Source organism: Gekko japonicus, unplaced genomic scaffold, assembly GCF_001447785.1.
Source record: "Gekko japonicus isolate JY-2015 unplaced genomic scaffold, Gekko_japonicus_V1.1 scaffold22, whole genome shotgun sequence".
NCBI classification, from domain to species: domain Eukaryota; kingdom Metazoa; phylum Chordata; class Lepidosauria; order Squamata; family Gekkonidae; genus Gekko; species Gekko japonicus.
Genome location: NW_015175971.1, coordinates 2,045,176 through 2,065,638, shown reverse-complemented (window position 1 = coordinate 2,065,638; position 20,463 = coordinate 2,045,176). Strand labels below are relative to the sequence as shown.

Sequence of the window (20,463 nt, the reverse complement as noted above, 5' to 3'; positions counted from 1 at the left end):
AAGGGCAGGGTATAAATCCAATCTCCTCCTCCTCCTCCTCCTCCTCCTCCATATTACTGCTGAAGTAGCCTGCATTCCTTTCTGTCTGTTGTCACATTTTAATCCTGTTCTTCCTCCAAGAGGCTCAAGGTGTATGGTGCCTCTTTTGCCCAGTTTTAGCTTCCCAGCAACCTTGTAAGGTAGGTGAGGCTGAGAGAGAACAATTGGCCTAAGGTCAGCCTTTGAACTTTAATGGCCAGTCCTCAACACTCTGCTACAGCACTCTGGCCATCCTACTTAGTTTTCTGGATTTTCTTCCTTAAAACCATGGAGTAATGATTGTCCCAGAAACCTTTGTTCAGATGGAAGTAGGGAGGGATTCTGTATTCCTACTTTGTGTTCAGATGGGGAAAATTAATTTCATTCTGCTGATACACTTCAGAGTAAATTGAGGCGTATATAATCATTGCTGAGTGTTACAGCACTAGTGGAATCCTGGCTGAATTGGGTTTTGTAATCCCATAACCCTGGGAATTGCAGTGCAGGAAGGAGCCCTACAGTTAGGATGACCATTTTGGTACCAAATCAGCTGTGCAACTGTAGCATGGGTGTGCCCAAAGAGATTAGCAATAGCTGTGAGGTTTCTCTGTCAGGGCCTTGACCTTTCTCATCTAGGTCCCCAAGAGGATGTGGACTACCTTCCTTAGATGGAAAAAAAAGTATCTGCTTCAGATCTTCCAAAGACAGAAAGAAGAGTTCAAAGATTCAGAAGGACGTCTGACTGTGTTCCTCTTGGTGATACCTATGATTTGGGGCTCCCTTAACTTGCATACTGTGTGGGTTTCATGGACTTCTTACATACTAATGAGTAAATCCATGCTATGGTCACCTCAAGATTAGACTACTGTAATGCTCTCTACATGGGCCTGCCCTTGACCCAAAGCCGGAAGCTTCAGCTGGTGCAGAATGTGGCGGCCAGGCTGTTGATGGGACTCCCCATGCGGGAGCACATACAGCCTGTGCTGAAAGCACTGCACTGGCTACCTATAGTGTACTGAATTCGCTTCAAGGTGCTGGTGCTTACCTTTAAAGCCCTTTATAGTCAGGGACCTACCTACCCGAGGGACCGCCTTTCCCCGCATGTTCCCCAGAGAGCACTATGGTCAGGGTCGCAAAATCGTCTAGCCCTCCCTGGTCCTAAGGACCCCAGGCTGGCATCGACCAGGACCAGGGCTTTTTCTGTGGCAGCTTCAACTTGGTGGAATAAGCTTCCAGAAGAGACCAGGGCCCTGCGGGACCTTTCACAGTTCCGCAGGGCCACAAAAACGGAGCTCTTATAGGTAAGGAGGTGCATTTCATCATCTATGCCCTGTGCCAGTATTATTTCCAGCCTGAGCCCTCCGATAATGGAATTTACCGCTGAATATATGTTTTCATATGCACGTTACCACAGCTGTACCACCATTGCTATGTAAATTGTTTTTAATAACTATGTTGTGTGTTTTATATTGATATTTATATTGTTGTTTTATTTATTGCTATCTTATGTAAGCCGCCCTGAGCCTGCCTCGGTGGGGAGGGTGGGGTAAAAATCAAATAATAAATAATGGGTTTATGAACTTGTTGAGGCTGCTGTTCAGTAAAGTGCATTACCATAGCAACTGTTCTGTCACGTGGGAGGTGCTCACGTGTTCCAGAGAATGCATTTTCAACAACGTTCTCTTTAATGCTCATGGTAGAAGATACAATGTGTGATTATTTCTTCTATCTGTTAGCAGGGAGCAAGAATGGCTTTGTAGCGCACTCTTGTCCCTAAGGAGGCTTTTCTTGACAGGTCTGCTATGAGTTCCGTTTTTAACATAAACATCAGTTCCTTACCAGAGTTGTCACTATGTCATAGAATCTGGAATGGTTCTGATGAAAACTTTTTTTTGTTGGAGTAACTGTGGTGTTAGAAACAACTTCCGTAGGGTGACGATGCTGGTCTGTTGGAACTAAAGCAGTAAAAAGACTTGTGGCTTTTAAAAGACTGACAGATTTAGTGTGGCAGGAGCTTGTGTGACGGGAGCTTTTCTGACTCATGAAATTTGCGCAGCTGTTAATTTGGTAGCCTTTAAGGCAATACCAAATATTGCCTTAATATTGCTGCGGTGGCTCAAGTGGTTAAGACACTGAACTGCAGGCTGTGGAAGGTCAGTAGTTCAGCAGTTCGAGACCCAAGTGTGCCACATGACGGAGTGAGCTCCCGTCTCTAGTTCCAGCTCCTGCCAAACTAGCAGTTCGAAAGCAAGACATTGCAAGTAGATAAATAGATACCACTTTGGTGGGAAGGTCACAGCATTCCTTGCGCCTCGGTGTTTAGTCATGCCGGCCACATGACCACGGAAACGTCTTTGGACAGCGCTGGCTCTTCGGCTTGGAAACGGAGATGAGCACTGCAACCCTAGAGTCGGACTGGACTGGCTTTCGAGCAAGGGAACCTTTACCTTTACCTTTAAGGCAATACAGCACTCTTGGTCATGTTGGTAGGAAGGAAGCTTTGAAACTATCCAGGACATACCTTCAAATATACATTAGGATAATATTGGGCATGTGTGACTGTGACAGTATAATGGTCTTCCATTCCATGGTCTTCTCTAAAATTGCATGTGCTAAACTGCACCTGCACGGCAGTCTTTGATTTCTTTGACTATTTGTATTCGTGATGATCTTCCTTTTTTGTAAGTCAGTTCAGGCCCCTCTGGGGATAAAAGCGACCTAAAAACGCTTAAATAAAAATAAGCATGTGTTCTGATCAAAAGTCCATCCACATGCCCTTGTCAGAGTCTGTTTAGTTGCAACACTATCCACTGTGGTGCTCCTAGAGAGAGAGAGTAGCTAAAGTGGCTAGGATGATGACCGTTACAGGGCTACTCATGTTGGTAGCATATTCAGTTTTTGAAACGCTTAGACAAGTGGCAGCTAGTTCCACACTAGATCTCTCCCATTATCCCTAGCAAAGGTCATGTACCCAATGGGGAATCTGGTGGAAAGGAACCCATTCATTGCTATTTCTTGGGATTATGAACAGCTGCTGCCCTTTGGGAGCTGCTGTACACCAGTGATGGTCAGCTCATGGGACAGGACTCTCAAGTGAGTCATAGAGCCATACCTAGTAGTTTGTGAGCACCTATAGAACCAATTTTTTATGCCTCTTGGCTCATGCACATGCATAGAGAGCTAGGATGACACACTAGCCTCTTTTTGCACACGTACTGAGAGAAGCAGCAGAACAGGGTGAAGCCTTGTAGTAGTCCTGCAATAGAGATTCTGTCGCCCTGGGTCTTGGCTTGTTTCTACTACTCTAGATCTCTTGGTGCTCAGCTTGTATTTTTTGCCCCAGCTCTCTCCTGGTGGTCTGCTGCCCATGGTTCTGGCCCCTCTGGTTCCTTTGCTGCCTGTCAGGTGATTTTTCTTCTTGTTATGCAGCTCAGTGAGTCCCATACTGCTGCCTATGGGGTTAAAAATTTGTCCTGAACCTGGAAAGGCTGAAAGTGTTTTCCTGTTGTGATGTGCCTCCTGTTCATTATCCTGGGTGAGAGTGACATTTGATCGGTTGTAAGAACTCAAGCAGGGCATAAATGGGCAAAGCTAAGAAGCTTTTCTTAGTCTCTTGCTTTTCTTAGTCTCTTACACATAGCCTGTTCTTCTCTTTCACAGTATCAAATGGGGCTTCACTTGCTCCCTAGCAAACCTTTAGCAGAGCTAGCCTTAGTTGCCATTTTTTTCTTCATTTCACTGACTTGGAAAGTACCTTAGTCATGTTGCAAACTTTTTCTTCACTAGTGAGTTACTATAACTGAGCTGCTCACATCTGTAGGTAGTCATGGGAGCCTTTGCTAGAAAGATCCCAACCCTGACACCTTTTGTCTTTACAAATTAAGCACTTCCTGCAGAAACAGTTAGGTTGAGAGAAACAAAAGCCCTGGAAGAAGTAGGGGACTAGTGTTTGTTTGCAGATGGAGATTAAAATAAGAGCTGTCTAGCCAGCCTGGGGATGTTTTGTTTCTTAGAATATTCATATCTATGAAGGTTCCTTGTGTCTTACTTCCCAGATTTGGAAAAGTGTAAGAAGTGTAGTTTTACACTGAGTAAAAGCCTATGGAAGCATCAGGGTGCATTCCTTTTTAAGTACTCCCATTTCCACATGTGATGGTATCTAATTGTTTCTTGAATGATCTTGATGTTTCTGCCTCACTTGGCTCACCTACCAGGCAGTTCCACATTTAGGACTCTCCATTCCTCAACTTAGGCAGTAAATGTGCTTCCCGCTTTTGTTTTTTATGCCCTTCCTGCTTGGGGGCCTGAGTGTGGTGTTCTCTGTCCTTTCCCTCCCTCTGCCTTGAATGAAACCATTTGAAAAGTTTTCTGCACAGCCTGCTTTAATGTAATAGGGAGCCAGGATGAGAGGAAGGAGCCAGAGTTACTTAAATAGCATGCTGTTTCTTGCTAAAGAGGAAATTTCCCCCTGCAATCCTTAGTCATATCTGAAGTATTATCTCCATTGAAGAGGGAATGTTAAGAGTTGCATATTTGGAAAGCACTTGAAAACAAAATGTTGTCAAGAACTGGCTTAACTTGAATTCCTCTGCAGTGCTTATACTCACTGGAAGTATAGTGTTCCCCAAGATCTTTTACAGATCTCCAGCACTTTCAAAACTGAAATGAGAGGTCAAAATGAACACGTGAAACTGCCTTATACTGAATCAGACCATTGGTCCATGAAATTCAGTATTGTCTACTCAGACTGGCAGTGGCTCTCCAGGGTCTCAGGCAGAGGTCTTTCATATCACCTGCTGCCAGGAACTTCTAACATACCTTCTGCATGCCAAGCAGGTACTCTACCATTGAGCCATAGCCCCTGTACCATATTCTGGAATGGGGGGTGGTGAGAGAGTGAGGAGAGTACATATTTTCTGAAATCTGCTGCCTTAAATGGACTGCTTCAGGCAGTCGGTCAAGTTTATGTTTTTAAAAAATTGGTCATTGCATATCATGGTTATTAATGTTAGCATGGAGTTAAAGGATGTTACAAATCAAGGCAAATCATAACTATGTGTTAAAATACAAAGCAATCTTCACCATAAAAACCAGTGGTATCTCTGTGTACACTAAGTGATCAACATCACAAGGGACTGCCATTTATTTATTTATTTATTGGTTTTATACCCCACCCTCCCCGCTGAAGCAGGCTCAGGGTGGCTTACATAAAATTTTTAAAACAGTTTTAGAACAATTTAAAACCAAATATAAAAGTGCTATACATTCAAATTTTCCTATACCATGGTGAACGTGTTCCGATATTTCCATATCTGATATTTTGTAACAGGAGTCAGTCAGTGCAACAATGATGATGGCAAAGTCCCAGGGAAGGCTCAGATGTTATAACCAGATAAACCCGTTATACCAGATGTACAAGAGGTTAAATGTGGACAGTGTGGTCAAATGCCTGGTGGAAGAGCTCCATCTTGCAGGCCCTGTGGAATTGTAACAAGCTCTGCAGGGCTCTGATGTCCTCCAGGAGCTCATTCCACCGGTGTGGCGCTCCCGCAGAAAAGGCTCTAGCCCTGGTGATAGCCAGTCTGGCCTCTTTAGGGCTAGGGAGAACCAGGAGGTTTTGTGACCCAGAATGTAGTGCTCTCTGGGGAACATGTGGGGAAAGGCGGTCCCTCAAGTATGCTGGTCCCTGACCATAAAGGGCTTTATAAGTATGAACTAGCACCTTGAAACAAATAGGGTATGCTATAGGCAACCACTGCATTGCTTTCAGCGCGGGCTGGATGTGTTCTCGAGAGAGAGACCCAGCAACAGCCTGGCTGCCACATTTGTGACAAGGGCAGCCCTATGTAGAGAGCATTACAGTAGTCCAATCTCGAGGTGACCATGGATTACTATTGCCAAGTCGCTGCGTTCAAGGAAGGGAACTAACTGTCTGATCAGCCACCGATGGTAAAAGGCTGGTTTGGCAGTGGCTACTACCTGGGCCTCCATCGTTAGGGAGGCATCCAAGCTCCTAACCTCTGATGCGGGCACCAATGGCACCCCTTCGAAGGTCGAGAGTGGGATCCCTACCCCCGGACTGCCATGACTTTGGCACAGAACCTCCATCTTCGTCAGATTCAGTTTCAGCCAGCTCAGCCTAAGCCATCCAGCTACAACTTGTAATGCCAGGTCTTCCAGCCTGGAGTCTGACTGGCCGCCCAACAACAGATATAGCTGGGTGTCATCAGCATACTGGGGACAGCTCAGTCCATAGCTCCGAGCATTCGGGACAAGGGGGCGCATGTAGATGTTAAATAACATCGGGGATAGGACTGCCCCTTGAGGTCAGCGGATACCTTCGGGACAGTTCTTCCCCAAGTGCCACCCTTTGTCCCCAACCCTGGAGGAAGGAGGCAAGCCCTTGGAAGTAAGGCAAGCCCTTGGATTCCAGTGTCGGGGAGGCAGTGGATCAGTAGATGATGGTTGACCGTGTTGAACGCAGCCAACGGTTCTAACAACGGCAGTACCACCATCCCACCTCAACTGATTAACCTAGATCTGATTTTCAGTGTTGCAGGTGTTTCATGGTGAGGCTCGTCCTCACTTTGCACTTCCGTGTGGGCCTGATGCCAGAAACTGGGCAACTGGGAGATCCCTACTACTAACCACAGTACCTGTTGAATGCATAGCTGCTACCATCACTGGCATGAAATAATTCCATAATGGAGAAATAGGGAACCTATACAGGTAGTTTCTGGGTAAGCCCTCCAGATTCTCCTTTTTTACTCATCTCAGGGTCAGGCTACACATTATATGGGGGGGGGGGTCTGTGATTGGATCTCCCAGTGTATTTCTCAGCCTTAAAAAGCAACTGAGTGTGGTGGAGGGAGAAGGGCTGGGAGGGGGAGTTGATCCCCCCATACCACTTATCCAATAGATGACCCTAAAATTCTACTGTCTTTGGCCCTGGCAGGAGAAAACAGTACAGCCGCGGTTCTGTCATGAAAGTGGCACAGGAAGAAAGAATTATCTTCCCTCCTGAATCTCTGTGACCTAGATAAAAATTGGGCTTTCTCATAGCACTTTTTATGATTAATTTTTATGACATTGCAGGATTTGATCTCAGATCTCTGTGTAATATAAACTTTACCACTCATGCTGTTTACAGTCAGGTGGTAATGGGAGAAGCTGGGCTTTTTTCCCCAGGGGAACGTGCCCGAACGGAGTTCCGGAACCTCTTCGACAAAATTCTTTTTAAAATGTTCAAAAGTTCATGAGTTTTCCGTATACAGATTGAAAACTTCATTTCCCTCTAGAGAGTTCCTGCACCTCTTTTTCAGAAAAGAAAAACAAAGCCCTAGAGAGAAGCAATACTGCAATTAAAGTGCTAGCTCCCCCCCTTGGGGAAGGGGTGTACATGCATCTTGGAGCCAGCTTTAGGCTGTGGAAAGGTATATTGAACCCAGAGTTGGAATGTAGGATCTCTGGGATTTAGAATGGGAGCCCTGAGTTCAGCAGGTACTACTATGTTAATCAGGTAACAGGCTTATTGTTATTATATCAGTCCTGTCAGTGCAGAGGCTTTATATTGTCTACCAATTACGTTGCACACACCTGCTACTTCTCCTGCTTGAAGAGGGTTCTGAGCATCACTGGTAGCCAGTTTGGTGTAGTGGTTAAGTGTGCTGACTCTAATCTGGGAGAAGCGGGTTTGATTCCCCACTCCTCCACGTGTACGTGGCTGGATGACCTTGAGCAAGCCATAATTCTGACACATCTTTTCTTGAAAAAGAGCAGTCTCTGTCAGCCATTTGTACTTCAAAGCTCCTGGTAGTGGGAAAAATCCCTCACCTAGTCTGCTTCCAAGCATACAAAACAGCAGGCTCTATCCCTCCACATGCTGTCTTGCCAAGATGGTTTATGAGTGCTAGGTGGAAGCTCATGTCACACACAGGCAATAAAGATAGCTAAACCTTTGTTAGATTATCACTCATGTACTATCTGATACATTCATTAGAGAGTTCTGTGTTAGTAATAAAACTTTTAGAGGCAGATAATTTTAAATAAAAATTTAGAAATAAATTTTGACATCCTTGTTGGGGATGTGTTATATATGAAACAGCCAATTGTGTCCTTATACATGTGTTCACATCTTCAAAACTGGTAGCATTACATGGTCATGATTTGATTAAACTGTTCACTTATAATACTGGAACTTCCTCACAGATCACCTATGTGGTGCCCTTTCTGTCTGACGTGCTATTCAGCCCCTTTTCTGCCTTTGGTGTCCATATGCAAAAGTAATACTAGGAAGACTGTTTTAAATGTCCTTGCATCAGACTTCCGAATTGATTAGCTGTTGAGGAAGGTTGATTGACAATGGCATTCAGACCTTCCTGCTCTTTACAAAGCATGTGATTTGTGTCTCAGTCCTATCCCCATTTGAATCAACACCTAAGAAAGTGTGTTTAGGTTTGCTCCCATCTCTCCCTTTCCCCCACTTGCCTCTCCCTCTCATCCCTTCCCTTTCCCCCCCACTTTCATCTTGCAACTATTGAAATTTCCTTTGTAAGCTCTTTGGGGATAGTGTCCTGTCTCTTGTATGGTTTAGGTCATTTGCACAAGGGTAGTATGTCTTAAAAAGAGTTATGTATTTACTAGGGCTTTGAACACAGTACTAGAGGTAAAGGAGCTGGATAGGCAGTAGAGAACAGTTTCATGTTTCTGAGTTGCAGCCTTCATCCCTCTTTGCTTTTCAGCAAAAAGTCTCTGAGCCCCTTTTGATGTGAGAGAGGAAACCCATCAGCGACATAGGTCTCCCTCTTTGTTCTAGGCTAAGCATTGGCCATGCTTTCTGCAGCTATCTTGATCAATGAAATAGCGCCTGATATCAAAACCACATAGAGTCGCGGCTGCATAGCTGCAGGGCGATCCCTTGAGAGGCGCTTTGATTGGAGCCGAGAGTTTTGTATCGGAGGGAGACAGACAAGTTGTTTGAGGGAAAGAAATCCCTTTGGACCAAAGGCTGATGTTGGAGCTGAGCTGCAGACACTCCCTGTATAAGAGGTGGAACTTTAGTAGGTTTCTAGGTTAAATGCTGTCTTTTCTGTGCAGGCCTTCCTTTTGGCCCTGTCTTCCCCGCAGCTCATTAGCATTAATGGTGCTGTGAGTGTGACTGCTATCAAGCTAATTAGGCTCTTATTGCTTTAATACTGGGTTTTGGTTTTTTCCATGTAACGCTGTTCTTTGAATGGGAAGTGTGTCTCAGGAGCTGAGTCCACAGCCATGTGAGAACAACTGAGCACGTTGAAAGGAAGGTGTTTGTGGAGATGTGGCTTTTGCATTGAACTAGGTTAGAGAGAGAGTGGGTTCCTTCATCATTCTTGTGATGCAAAGTAGCCTGAGCAAATGCATGATTGCAAGAAGAGGGTTTTTTTCTTGTACATCCTTGCATTTATTTTAAACTGCTACTACCATTTTATAGTATTTTTCGTTTGCTTTACTATTGTCTGTTTTTTACTCCCTTCTCACCTCTGTAAGATACAACTTTCGGTCTGATTTTGTACATGGGGAAAACTGAGGCTGTAAGACTTGACAGAGGCTACATTATGAGACTGTGGTATAGGCTCCTTATTTTATATGAGATCTTTGCTACTTTGCTGCTAAGAAGACTGTGAGCCAATTAACAAAAACATAAGCAACAGCTTAAAATAGTATAACGAATTAAAATTTCTTTTAACACATGCAAACAGTTAAAACTCAGCAAGCAGTTGAGGAGGGGAGAATGTTGCAAGCTATATTAAAACCATTCAGTTAAATGTCTGTAAGGATTATAATGTTTTAACTTGGCACCTAAAGCTAATAAAATAGGTGCCATTCGGAGGCTTCTGGGCAAGAATTCTAGAACCAATTCTAGAACCAATTCTAGAATTCTAGAACCAATTCTAGAGCCTCCACAGAAAAGATCTTGTAGCTAGTAGATACTCTCCTGGAGTCCTGTCCTTTTGAGACAGGGATTGCCTGAACTAGGATCCGCGGAGATCATCTCAAGTGACAGACAGGTTGATATTTAAGTATGCAGTTTGTCAAGTACCTTGTTCCCAAGGCAATTAGAGCTTTATAGGTTAAATTGTACCCAGACACAGATCCTTACAGTCTCGGATGCATCTGATTGTTTTTTCCACAGCAATGTTCCCTCTTTGTTGCAAGTCCAAATCTGCATTATCAGTTAGAGGTTTTATTATTATCCTCCCCTTTTGTTTGTTCCCCTTCCACAGGATACTTGCATAATTATCTGACTATGTTGTGTGCATGTTTTGGTACATTCAGATAAAATAAGTAAAACTTTTAATGTAGGGTACTTTTGACCAGAGAATGTAATCTTTCAGTGCAGTCTGGCATGTATTTGTATTTATCAGCAAGGATGGGCTGAATTGAGTTTTGTGTTATCTTTCCATGCCCCCTGCTAGCTGGCAAACTTTAAAAAGCAAGAGTAAATACTAAGGTTTTTAGGAGTTTGAGAAGAAGAAAAAACTGTTCTCAGGCCTGCATACAAAAAAGTGCCTTGCTGCATCAGACTAAGATTTGTACAGGCCAGCAAAAGTTTCAGCAATCCGAAGAAACTCCGTGGTCCATCAGTCTACCAAGGGACAGCTGGGCATCTGCTATCTGCCAGTGTAGTATAGCTTTGGGTGGATGTTTCTGAGGTCTCTTCATTTATTTAAAAGTGAATTACTAGTTTCTAGCCCTTCCAGTTATGGGCAAGTCATGTGGTATGTTGCTGGGGTACTGGGGTAGAGATCTCAGTGGGATGTTTAATGGTCAAGAAGGAAGGGTGTGCTCAGAGCATCTTCCTTGTGAAGTTTGATTCCAAGAGCCTATTAAACTTAAATTCTGTGAAGAACTTTTATGAATAGAAATCGAAATACAGTATATTTTATAAATAATGAGCGACCATCAAACAAACCAATTATAAAAAGAAACCATTTGGCAAAATAGCATTTACTGTGTGACCCTGTTCATAGCATTTAGACTCTATCCACAGCATGCAGTGTTCTTCTTTTGGGAGTCCAGAGGGGGCCCCTCAAATTCGATCTGAGAGCCCCTGATCTTTTTTTCCTGTCAGCTGTGAGAAGGCAAATTTCTTTTTCATTGTTGTTGCAGCTCACAGTCAGTCTGAAACTTCCTCCTCCTCTTTATTTTACGATTTCAACCAAGAGACTCAGCAACATAAATGTATCTTGCAGTTGTCCTGGCAAAGGGGTGAGCAGAAGCTGGAGCAGTGGTTTGTTGTTAATAAGATTATAATTGGGGAGTTAAAACCTTGTGATTGAGTTGAAGACTGCTTTGGTGCTGGTGCGGCGCCTCGGCAGCCAGGCCCCAGGTGCCTGGCCGAGTATCCCTTGCTGACATCTGGAACCAGTTGCAATACATCACTGTCAAAACTGCTTTCTATACGTATCTGCATTTACACATTAGTTACCCACGCAGCACTCATCAAAAAAGCTGAACAATCTTGACACGGCGTCCCTTGTGGAACTGCAAAGGTGAACCGAAGTTGGGAGGCAGCGTCTCGCGTCACTGTCTGCTGCGCTTGTACAACAGGAAGCCTGATTAAAACTGAAAGGAAAAATTTATCGTCAGCTTCTGCTTTGTATCATTTTACCTATGGGGGGGGAACAATATTCCATCCAGCTGCACCTCTTTCTCCTTTTAAAAATAGTCACAGTACATGCTTTTTGTGCTAAGTCTATCCATCTGTGTTCTGCTACCGCCTCTGTTTTAAATATTCAGTTTTGGCTTTGGTACTTCGTCTAGTAATCTCTGCTCTGAGACCTAGGGTTGTGAATTGTGTTATTTTTATTTCCTGTTATTCCATCATAAATCCTCAAGGTAGTTCACAAAATATATTTTAAATGCAAGTGTAACTTCTTTAAACATAAACCAGTCTCCATTGAGTTAAGTAGTACATACTCTGATTGGCAGCAGGATCATAGGTAGAGAAGCATATTTCCCAAAACCTGCTACCTGATAACCTTCTGTGACTTTTTGCACTTGGGACTTTCTGCAGCAAAGCGAGTGCTCTGCCAATAAGCCACAGTCCTTCCCTGGTTGCTGTAGTGGTTAAGAGCAGCAGACTGTAATCTGCAGAACCGGGTTAGATTCCCTGCTCCTCCACTTGAAGCCAGCTGGGGGACCTTGGGCCAGTCACACCTCTTTCAGAGCGCTCTCAGCCCCTAAAATCAAGTCTAGAACACTACTTTCATAACACTAAGAGCTAGAACGTGCGGCTGCCAGATAATTTTTGGATCTCCTCGCTATTCTACACATACACACAGTGCCGTACGATAATTAATTTTTCCCTCCACCCTTGTTCCCAATATCTGAACCCATCTCATGGGGCATGGTGTTTCTGTAGCTCATCCATCCCTAGCATTGTACAACCTATTCCTTGTATTACTGTTTTACGACCCACACTGTGATTCTCTTAGCCTCAAAGCATTATTCCCAAATGCATCTTCTTAAAGGGGCATGCCAGATGCACAGAGGAACTGGGTACTACTAGGCCTTAGATGTACCTCCACTGTTGGGCTTGGAATGCTGTTTCAGATGGTGTGCTCTTGAGCGTCTTCCTCTCAGGGTTTAGAGCACTTTCAGCGTCGCAGGAACTGAAGGGTCATTCCACATTTGAGAGAGTCCGAGAGGTTTGCATGCAGGGTAGATTTGATTTAAATCATGATTTAAGTAACCAGTCAGTAAGATTCATATAAAAATCATAGTTTTATACATAAATGCTCATTCTTGCGGGCCTTAATATTTACAACCCAAATGAAGGTTTCATTTTAGTATAATAACCTTTCAGGTTAGTTTTAGTCATATCAGAAAATTAATGATCGGTTATTTAATACTTGAAACAGATAATTATGAAATCATTGCAAGGTGAACTATCTCCAATTTAATAGGGAAATCATTCATATTTGGAGAACTTTTCTGCTGTACTTTATCGGAAGCAGAAAAATAATCTTTAACAATAACCATTTAAATTGTTGTATTTAACTAAAACAGTAACATTATATAGCATATGTATTCTTGTATTTGCTTAAATGTCCATGAAGATACACTCACAACGATCTCAAGACTTCAGGAGTATTCTGCTCAAAAATTTTCTCTTTCATTTGTAGTGTTTGCCCCTCCCCCTTCACACTTAGCTCTTAACATCTCCTTATCCAGACCTATTCCGCCCCAAACAATCATATATTCATTGAACTTTTTGAAACTTAGCACTTAAGGGATAAGGGGTTGATTCTGTGTGCATAGATTTGCAGAGGACTAATAGGACTGAGGTCTCTTAACTCTGTATGTTTATTTTGTAACATTTTTGATGTGAAGAAAAGGCATGTTCTCTCTGCAGACACAAATTCACAGTTTTGAGAACAGCACAATCTGTGATAATATCTTCTAGATAGAAAACCTTCCCAAAATAATCTTACAGAAACCTCTTAGGGAGCATGACATTGTGAATGGATTAATGGAATTCATTTACCAAAAAATTTAAATTTTGCATGAATATACAGCCTCATGCTACATAATTAAAAACAAATCCATATTTCATGATGAATAACCTTTGGGCTATAATGTATCTTAAACAGAAAATTATCTTTAGATAGAATTTTCCTCAAAAAGCATTCCATAAAAAAATCCGATTTAATTTTTTAAAAAGATTTAAATTTTAAAGATCAGATTTTTAAAAAATTATTGGTTTTAATCCACCCTGTTTGGATGGGGTGGTGGTGGAATCATTTGAAGCATCAAAATTGTCTTTTTAGCAATTTGTAGATGAGTAAATGCACACATTTGACACTAAGGATTCTAAATTTTGGTGCTCTTATTGCACTGCTGCATGAGGTCTCAGAATGTATTATTGGGAGGTAGGCTCATTCAAGAAAAATGTGACTCCCTCAAAGGTAGCTATGACAGACCAGAATGAAAGCTCAGCTGGCTGTGATCCATCTATGCCTGGAACAAATAGATAAGACCAGTTAATTGTGGTATATTAGTTGTGGTTTATTGGCCTTCCCCTTTTGAAATTTAGATTATAAACTTCTCAGGACACAGAACTGTATTTTGTACAGGATGGCTAAAGAGTTTTCATTCACCCCACATTGGATTTCAGCATTATGGGGTGGTTGATATTCTGATTCTGAATCTGTCTAAGGCATGATTATTCTTCTGGGTATGTAGATGCAAAACTGGTTGGATTGCTGGTATATGACCCCTTATGATGTCTTTTCTGAAGAATTTGTGGGGGTTTGTTTGTTTTGGAGCATGATAGTATGCACAGGATGGAGAAATTGGATAGGAAGAACTTTGTTTCCTTTCCCATAATACTAGAGAGCCAGTTTGGTGTAGTGGTTAAGTGCGCGGACTCTAATCTGGGAGAACCGGGTTTGATTCCCCACTCCTCCACTTGCACCTGCTGATGTGACCTTGGGTCAGTCGCAAGCTCTGGCACAGCTGTCCTTGAAAAAGAGCAGTTTGTGTCAGGGTTCTCTCAGCCCCACCCACCTCACAGGGTGTCTGTTGTGGGGAGGGGAAGGGAAAGGAGTTTGTAAGCCGCTCTGAGACCCCTTTGGGTAGTGAAGGGCGGGGTATAAATCCAATCTCTTCTCTTCTCTCTCTTCTAGAAATCTAGGGTACCCAGTGAAACTAATGAGCAATAGATCAGGGCAGACAAGAGAATACATCTTACAATGTATAATTAATTTGTGGACCCCAAAACCACAAGATATAACGATGGCCTTCAACTCAGATGGCTTTAATAGAAGATTAGACAAATTGATGGAGGATAGTTACTATTAGCCATGATGACTAGATGGAACCAGCATGTTCAGAGGCAGTGTGCATGTGGGTACTAATTGCTGGGAGAAAATGTTAGATGACTTCCTCTCCCATGCATTTACATTTAGGCTGGTGATTGTGAGGAATTGGTGATTGTATCAAATGGCTGGTGATTGTGCAAAATTGGATAACTGGACTAGATGGACACTTGACCTAGATGCACATTGGAGCCAAAAATCCTAATTATAAGTACACGTTGATGGGGTCTGAACTGGCAGAGACTAACCAAGAGTAGAGATGTGAAGGCCCGGAAAGAAACCGGAAAAATTCGGGAAAAAAACGGGTTTTTTCCGTTTTTTTCCAAATCATTTCTAAAATATATATATATGGTATCAGATTGATCTAATTTCTGTGCACTGAGGACAAGCAAGTCCTAGGTTACAAACTGAACTCTCCAATGCAAGAACAAGATGCATTTCTTCCTTTAGGAGGTGCGATTGTCAGAAGAAAATAAAAAGGTTTCAGTTTTGTTTTTGCATGTGGGTGGGTATTCTGTTTGTAATAATTGTTTGGGTACACTATATTTTTAATATGCTACTTGTGATAATTTCATGCCAAGTAAAAATGTCCATAGTCATTTTTTATGTTCCTAAAGTAACAGAATGACTTTCAATCTAGAAAAGACAAAAGAAATGCTAATGTAGCATTTTTTTCAATTTTTCCGAAAATTTCCGTTTTTTCCGAAAAAAGTCGAAGTAGATAACTCACTGAAAATGTCGAGACAGTGTGCGACTGCAATAAAAAAAGGCCAGCGCTATGCTGGGGATTATTAGGAAGGGAATTGAAAACAAATCAGGCAGTATCATAATGCCCCTGTATAAATCGATGGTGCTACCTCATTTGGAATACTGTGTACAGTTCTGGTCACCACACCTCAAAAAGGATCTTATAGTATTGGAAAAAGTGCAGAAAACGGCAACTAGAATGATAAAAGGGTTGGAACACTTTACCTATGAAGAAAGGTTAAAGAGCTCGGGGCTCTTTAGCTTGGAGAAACGATGGCTGAGGGGTGACATGATCGAGGTTCATAAGATTATGCATGGGATAGAGCAGGTAGAGAAAGAGGTACTTTTCTTCCTTTCTCACAATACAAGAACTTGTGGGCACTCCATGAAATTGCTGAGCAGTCAGGTTAGAACAGATAAAAGGAAGTTCTTCTTCACCCAAAGAGTGATTAACACATGGAATTCACTGCCACAGGAGGTGGTGGCAGCTACAAGCACGGACAGCTTCAAGAGGGAATTGGATAAACATATGGAGCAGAGATCAATCAGTGGCTATTAGCCATAAGGTATAGATTGGAACTCTAGGGCAAGTGATGCTTTGTATTCTTGGTGCTTCGGGGGGGTGCAACAGTGGGAGGGCTTCTATTGTCCTGGCTCCACTGCTGGACCTCCTGATGGCACCTGGTATTTTTGGCTACTGTGTGACAGAGTGTTGGACTGGATGGGCCGTTGGCCTGATCCAATATTGGCTTCTCTTATGTTCTTATGTTCTTATGACCTGATCCAGCAGGCTGCTGTTACGTTTGTTTGTGAGAAAACAGAAATCATTTAGATAAAAAAATTAAATCACCATGACCTGGATAGCCCAGGCAAGCCTGATCTCATCGGATCCCGTAAGCTAAGCAGGGTCGACTCTGGCAAGTACTTGAATGGGAGACCTCATTGAAATGCTGGAGGCGGGGGCAGCCTTTATTCAGCCACATCTCAGAATATCCTCCAGGCCCCCAGTAGGGGTCAGTCACCAGAGGTTGCCATGACTTCCATGCATATATAAAACCCATACAAAAAAAATACTGGCTAAGAGAGCCCTTGGTTGCAAGTGTATTCATTTACATGGGTCAGCCTTTGAAAGAAGTGGAGTAAATTAACCTGCTGTAGAGGCTCTGTAACATATCTGTGTATATTGCTTTAATGCAAGTGTCTGGTGAAGAGTGAGACTTAACTGGGAGATTCAGGAGTGTGCATTGGCAGAAGCAAGTGGTCAACAGAATTAGAGGCTTTGTAATTACTCTACTTCTTTGTTTCTTTTTTTAAAAATTAGCTTTGAAGACCCAATTTAAGATTAACAGCCAGGCTGTAACATCTGCAAATTTGCAGTTGAGGTTTGATGCCGCTTGAATCATGGGAATTGGTCTAATTGGGTAATATTACAAACCCCGCAGTAAAAGAAAATCATGAGTTTGTCAGCATGTTCCAATTAGCATTGCTTACACCTATTAATAATAAGCAATGTCAAATTGTGTGTGTGTGTGCGCATGGAAGGGGAGTGCTTACACAGGTGAGTAAGAAGCTTGTCACCCTGGAATGAAGTAAACCTCAACCAAGCAACATGAAGTACATTTCTTTGATACTATCAGTGAAAGGGTATTCCTTTGGAGGGAATTCTCTTTTGAGTACTTCAGCAGAAGTACTTCAGCAAGGAATACTGTGGCTTTAATTTCCTCCTTTTAACCCCCACTACTGATGTAATTGCAGTATGATGCTTGCTGCCATTACTAGGCATCTTAGAGCTGCCATTCCATTCATAGCAGGGCTGTACTAGGTTGTTTCACTTAGCAGGCTCCTAAGTGGGTAGCACTCATTAGAGGTATGTCAGCTCTGCAGTTACAAACCTAGAAGTTTTCTTGGCAATATGTACCTGGAAAGGGAAGGTGTAATGATTTCAAGTTATATGTGGATGCATTCAGACGCGCCGTTTGATCTGGTGTCGTCACGCTTCAGAAACGGATTTTATATGCACAATCACACAGTCAACATCTGCCTCCCGTCCCCAACCGTTGGTTTCTGGCTCAAAACCACTTTAACCCGGAGTATTTTGTTACCAGGTCACAAAGTGGTGTTTTCTCAGCTCTCCCATTTAAAGCCGCATTTCCCCCTTGTGTGATCGCTCCTGCGGTGTCAAGCCACTTCCGATTTAAACCCTCTCCCTGCTCGAAAGCTGCCCAAGGCTTCCACTTTTCGGCTGCCATTTTTTAAAATGCGTTGGTGATGTGCGCATAGGCGGAGCTCCGCCACCGTGTTTAGAAAACCAACATTTAAATGGTCACTTGTTTTAGAGTTTAGATGAGTTTGGGATCTCACGGAGGCCATTTTCGGGTCAAACTTTTAAAAGGAAGTCTTTTGTTGGAGGGGTTGGATTGATTCACCCTGGTGGTTCTGCACATGCGCCATGATAGTTTCGCCCCCCATTCTATGGAGGGGCGCCTATGCGCATGTGCAAACTGAGAAAAAGAAAAAAACCGCCGACGCACGCTCCTGCACGTTGGTAGTGTAGACACCGGGGAGCGACGTGACTGTGCGGTGAGGCGGGATAAAGGAGGTAAGTGTGATCGCGATTATCCAGATCAAATATAATCTGGTTAGAACCGGAGCAGTTTGACCTGCTCTCAGCATGCCGTCTGACCACATCCTACATGTGTTTCTTTAAATGGTTGGTAAGTGTCAGAAGAACAAAGGGGGGGGTGAAAGAGGGAGAAGAGTGAGTAAGGTGATTGACTGGTGACTGAGAGTGTGTGGGTGGAGCTAGAGTGCGTGTGTGGAGAGAGAGAAAGCAGAGTGTTCAGTCTGGATTTTGAAGTCAGAAGTCAGTAGCTGTCAGTTGTGGTCAATCTACACAGAGTTCGAGAAGCAGTCTTCTAACTAGAATCATATGGAAATGCTGTAAAGGGCATTAAGGAGGAGGGAGAAAATATACTTAAGGGGGCATATTAGGAAAAATCTAATATAATCAGAGTATTTTAAGATTGTGAGGGGAAAAGCTGACAGAGACCTGAGTAAAAAGGAAAGATTCTACTAAGCAACTTGGCAAAACATCTTGTAACCAATGCGTTTCTTTTACCAATAAAGTTTTATCTTGTTTATAGTTAACCCAGAGTCTTATCCTCAGAACCACATAGTCCAACGAAGGAGCCTTAGAACGTGGGCACAATACTGTGGGAAAGGTTAATTAAAGACTGGAATTAAATTCCTAGTGGCAGTGATAGATACTTTGAGTGAGAAAAAGAAAGAGCAAGAAATTTAAAACTACATCACACCTAACCACACAAAATAAGAGAGTGGTACTGTCACAGAAGGTACTGACAGGATTCCCTTTGTCAAGGAAGCTGTATTTTGGGTATTTCAGTCTTTTCCTGATTAATACAGGTTCAGTTGTCTAAACTGTTTACTGTAGCCCAATTTCATGTGAACAGTTCTGCACCATGGTTGTGGGTTCCAAGGAGTTAAATCTGCATTGTCTAGGATATCTATGGCACTCTGAACACAGTATTCTCCAAAATAACCCCGGGCAGTGATTAGTAAGGAAAGACACAGCTTTCAGCTGGAGAAAACATCTAGGGCAAGTAATCAGGGTCCGGCACTGTATGGGTGAGGCACTGAGATAACTGGTTTAACAAATATCAGAACGTGGCAAGCTTGAGGACTGGGCTGGAGGTCCTTGGATGTTTTTCCCTAAACACTGTTTTATGTGAGGTCTCTCCCTTTTTAAGTGGCAGTGCTCGATAACAATACAGTTTGGAAGGCTCTGCAGATGATTAAATGCATGTGGAGATGATCATTGGCTTGCTGGTTCCTGTTTTGCTGTGAAGTTGATGTTCTCCTTACTAATGTAAGTTGAGCAGTGCAACTAAAACACCACCCACAACTGATTGCCGTTATGGCTAATCCAAATACCAGGCTGGTTTTCTCAACTGGGTCTGTACCTTACAGTGTCTACGTATGTTTCAGTAAATGTTAGAGATAAATCTGAATTACTGCTTATTTGGGTATTTTTCCCCCAGAGGGAAAGCCTCCTTTGTGTCTCTGTTCTAGCAGTCATGGGTGCAGCCTGACTTTACACCAGCACAGTCCAAATGGAATCACGCCTGTGATCTTCTTCGTGGTCTCTGTGCTTCACACCAATGGGTTTAGTGCGCCTGCGCTGACCCGACCGGTGCTGTAGCAAGCTATGTTTCAAAGGATTTTCGCGCGAGTCCCACTGAGCATGCGCAGGAACCCCAGCGCGCATGCTCAGAGGGGACAGGCGCGGAGATCCCGCCAGTTCTCTCTCTACCGCCGCGTGGAAAGGACCTTCTTGCCTTTCCTCCTGACCGGATAGCTGTTACTGCCTTCGGGCCTTTACCTTATTTCTTGTTTCTTAGGATCATCCTCTATTTAATTTTCTCTACTTCAGTTTATTTTTTTAAAAAAAGAAAAGAAGAAAAACGAGAACTTTTGTTTTTCTGAGGGGAATCTCCTCAGGCCTTCGGGCCTTCCCCCCCCCTTCCCTCTTCACTTTTCCCCGGCATTCGTCTCTTCCCACCGTATGGAAAAGAAAAAGAAGAGGAGTCAGAAGTGGGGCTTTTTCAACCGCTGTAAGAAGTGTGGAAGTAAATTGGCCCCTCCAGATGGCCATGAACTTTGTTTGTTCTGCTTAGGCGAGTCACACAGAGCAGATACTTGTAAGCATTGTGCTAAATTTTCTAATCAGACGAAAAAGAACCGTGCCGCACGGTTAAAGGTCGCTTTGTTGGAATCTGCTCTTCACCCGCCGTCTGCTATGGCGGACCAACCTTCTACCTCA

The 20,463-nt window shown here is 43.1% G+C and overlaps 1 protein-coding gene across 1 annotated transcript in view; it reads left to right on the top strand.

Annotated features, from left to right (window-relative positions):
- PBX3 (pre-B-cell leukemia homeobox 3) overlaps positions 1-20,463 on the top strand; it is a 269,677-nt gene that overhangs the window by 64,477 nt on the left and 184,737 nt on the right. The gene's annotated exons all lie outside the window — the stretch shown is intronic.